Source organism: Chenopodium quinoa, unplaced genomic scaffold, assembly GCF_001683475.1.
Source record: "Chenopodium quinoa cultivar QQ74 unplaced genomic scaffold, ASM168347v1, whole genome shotgun sequence".
Taxonomy (NCBI): domain Eukaryota; kingdom Viridiplantae; phylum Streptophyta; class Magnoliopsida; order Caryophyllales; family Amaranthaceae; genus Chenopodium; species Chenopodium quinoa.
The window spans coordinates 3,082,115-3,086,341 of NW_018745533.1; the positions used below are offsets into that span (position 1 = coordinate 3,082,115).

The 4,227-nt window shown below is 33.6% G+C and overlaps 1 pseudogene; it reads left to right on the plus strand.

Moving 5' to 3' along the window:
* Window positions 1-847: 847 nt before the first annotated feature.
* LOC110715952 lies at window positions 848-3,708 on the plus strand (annotated as a pseudogene).
* Window positions 3,709-4,227: the final 519 nt, after the last annotated feature.

Here is a 4,227-nt window from a genome sequence, read left to right on the forward strand (position 1 = left end):
TCTGGATAGTCCTTTCTATCTAAAGATTATACTCTCTTCCAAGCAATTCTAAACAAGTATCTCATGTATTTCGATAGTTAGTTACAAAAAGGGAGGAAAAATAAGTTTATGAACTATGAAGTGAAGTACATACTACATGAAGGTAAATCTCCATGTAGTTAGAGCTTGAGCTTTATAATCCTAGCCTAGTCCCTAATTCAGTTATTGTACGTGATGTACTCTCTTTGTTTCTAAATATTTGTCATATTTGGTTTTTTACGACATAAATCTACTTTTTGTGAGAGGGTCAAATGAAGCAAACAATAAGAGACGGAGGGAGTACATATTTGACCGGAAAAAAAAACACATGAGTATGTATTGACTTTTGATGTACAATGAATAGACAAATTAGAATCTCTTAATATTTCTAATTAAAACCACCCTGACCAGTTTCAACCCTGGTGGGTTTTTTGGTCCAATATTTAAGACACGAGAAAGGGTAAGATATCTCTACCTTAGTATCTCTAATAAGGATTAAGTCATTCAATAAAATGAATTGTTTTTAGAGAAGGAAATTAGGAACTGAATTAATTGAAACTGAACTGAAATTAAGCTGAACAGAACAAGCCTTAAACCATAATAATGGTATGCCAACTGCCTAGGTTAGCTACATGCCTACCACCTACATTAACAACTTTTGTTAAACATGCCATAAGCTTTCATTTCCTTATTTGGGCCTGTACCATATAGCTTTCCAAGTTTCAATCCTAAAATGGGCCTAAGTTAGCCCTCTTCTTTTTTGATACCACCGTTCACTGACTCAATTTCTAACAGTTTTTTCTTAATTGTAAGTCTCTTTCTTCATCATTTTCATCAATTCACTAAGAATTTTGCAGTTAATTTTGTAAAATTTCTTCTTAATTTTGAAATTTATTCGAATTTGTTTTGTTTATTTTTGTAGAAATCATCAATGGCGGTTCCTAAACTCGACAAGAAGATAGTGAAGAAGCGGATGAAGCAATTTAAGAGGCCGCAAAGTGATCGTAAGATTTGCGTCAAGGTATAATTTCAGTGTGAATTTTGCAAAATATTATGCGAATTTATTTCTCAGATTTCTCCATTTTTTCTTGCTTGATGCTTGATTAGTAGAAAATTTGGAAGTAAACGAAGATTTTGTTTGAATTTGATGTTGTTTGTTGTCAATTTTTATATGAATAGTGTAGTTTTCATGAATATAGTATAAATTTTTGGATGAATTTCATATGAACTGGAAGCTTAATTATTTGGACAAATGTTTTGAGTATTCGACAAATGAACTGGTTGTTTAATTTGGAATATGGAAATAGCTGGTTATTTATTAATTGATTAGCCTTTTTTTTTTTTTTTTTTTTTTTTTTTTTTGGTGTGTTTGGTGAGCCAGAAGGGCGGGGATGAGAATCGATCTGAGTACCTCCTGGAATCGGGAGGGAAGCTCTAACCACTTGAGCTATCCCTCACTCTCATTGATTAGCATATGAGTTGTGATATGATGAGTGGCGCGTTATTAGGATTGATCAGAGGCATGTTCTTGACAAGTAGATAATCTTTAATACAAAGAGTATGATAAATTGGTATCTGAAGTTTGAACCTCTCTTCTGTATTCAAGTATGATTCAGCCTTATGCTTATGATAATTAGGTTTTTGATTTGATGAGTGGTGTGGTGTCGGGATCGAATTAGAGACATGTTGATAAGTAGATAATCTAAATTCAAGGCATATATTGTATCTTTGTTTTGGCATACATATCATTATGTTCTTATACATTAACTTTGGGCTAGATTGCATTTTAAGTTCATGGTATTAGATTTTGTAATGTTGAGTTGCGAGATTTAATCTCTATATATTGGGTGCAATGACCAGATTGTCTGAATGTTCATGCCTAGTTCATTCACGTCTATATGTTTATGCCTAGTTTTGAGTACATGTGCATTGATATGCATAATACCAGGATTAATTTTTATTTTTTTGTGCAAATGCTGGCCTTGTGCTTGTTGAAGGTAATAGGTTTTATTCCTTATGTGTTATATGCCCATCTATCTGTATTCATGTATTGGTAACTTCTTGTAGGACTGTCCTTCCAAGACTATAAATTTTGCAAATATACAAATAAAAAAAAAAAAAACCTTTGCCATTTTACTCTGAGGTGGTTTCTTTGAACTTGTCTCATTAATCTAAATGGTTGTAACTTGCTGACTAACTGGCGTAGGCCAATCGTGTATGGTATATTTGTTCTGGCATTCATATTTGAAGTTTGCACCCCAGTATTTATTATTCAAGTGTGATCCGGCCTTACGTTTAGGATAAATTATTTTGATAGGATGAGTGGTGCGGTGTCGGAATTGGATTGGAGACATGTGGATAAGATGATAATCTAAACTCAAGGCATTTGTTATCTTTGTTCTGGCATTTCATATCTGAAACTTTCACCTCTGTATTTTTTTTTTATGTTATTCATCCTTAGTTGACGACTAAAATTTGATACTTTTCCAGTTTTCCCTTAAGTGAGCTCATTTTGGAATATTCTTATGTCTACCTGACTTTGTTATGTTCTTATATGAAGATGTAGGCGTAGATTGCAATTTTTAGCTCGTCGTATTAGAACTTTTAACAAACTGTAGTGTGGATTTGATTGAGGCCTGTTTGGTCGACTTGTTTTATAGTTTATGGTCTAATATGTATTGTATGCCATTACATGGAAGTGTAAATCAAGTTACTATTTTAGCTTTAGCCCTTTACGTGCACAAGGCAGGATTTTGTGAACAGTAGTTTGATTTTTCCACCCAAGTGTTATGCCTCTGTTGTTCAATCTAATTGAAAGCAGTAAGCAGCAGTTCACATCAATGCACTTGCTGAGTTGCGAGATTTAACATATATTGGGTGCAAGAACCAAATTGTCTAAATATTCATGCCTAGTTTTGAGTACATTTGTTTATTTTGATATGCATATTGACAAGGTAGTAGGCTATATTCTTTGTGTTATATGACCATCTACTAGTTACATGTATGAGGTATTCCTCGTAGGGCTGTGCTTCCATGACTGTTACTTTGCAAATTTATAAAAAAACAAAAAAAAAACAAAAAAAAAACTTCTTCCATTTTACACTGAAGTGGTTTCTTCACATTTGTGTTAATTTAAATTGTTGTATCTTGCAGAGTAACTGGCGTAGACCAAAGGGGCAAAGGGTATTGATTCACGAGTGAGAAGAAAGTTTAAGGGAGTCACTCTTATGCCAAACATAGGTTACGGTTCAGACAAGAAGACTCGTCACTTTCTTCCCAATGGCTTCAAGAAGTTTGTTGTCCACAAGGTTAGTGATTTGGAGCTTCTTATGATGCACAACAGGTAACCGAGGCCCTTTAAATTCTTTGCTACCTTACAGTTTTTTAACTTGTTCTTGTGTGTTTGCTGACTGATCATTGTTTTTCATTGCTTGTTCAGGACATACTGTGCTGAGGTTGCGCACAACATTTCAACCAAGAAGCGAAAAACTATTGTGGAGCGTGCTGCTGAACTGGATATCGTAGTTATTAACAAACTTGCGAGGTAAAGAAGCCAGGAGGATGAGTAAATTTGTTGGTGGCTTAGTTCTTGTATCAGTGTAAATTTAATTTCTAGATCTAAACTGTAACTGTGATTTGAAGCTTTGTTTTCTACCAGATTATCTAATAAATCTCTTTATTTGATTATGTTATAATTTTCTTTCAATGAGTTGCATTGTGTTTTGAACTTGACCAGCATATGATTAAGATTCCCCAGAAGGGCCAGAACTGTGATTCTATGCGCTATCATTATATTCAATTTTCACAATGATTTTTAAAAGAAGTGCAGCACTGCTGTGTGCCTGCATATTACACTTTGAGAGTAGATCAAGTACTAGAAGATTACTGCATGTTGCGAAATTAGAATTGGGTGTGATTGGTAAAACAAGAGTTGGCACACGTCATGTTTGTGTTCAAAGGTTGGGAACCTCGTTTAGGTACACGTGTCGATTTTATCATATGTATTGGAACTTTTTAACACTAACCTGCCTTTTCACGGTTTGTTTTGGATTATGTGATTTAATTAGTGTTATTGATACTACACGAAACTAGTATTAAAAATCAAATAATATATATATCAAATATATAAAACAAATTAAACATTACACATACCTTTATACTTGATTCAAATGTAAAATATTATGACCCGAGCCCAACAAATCACGTTGT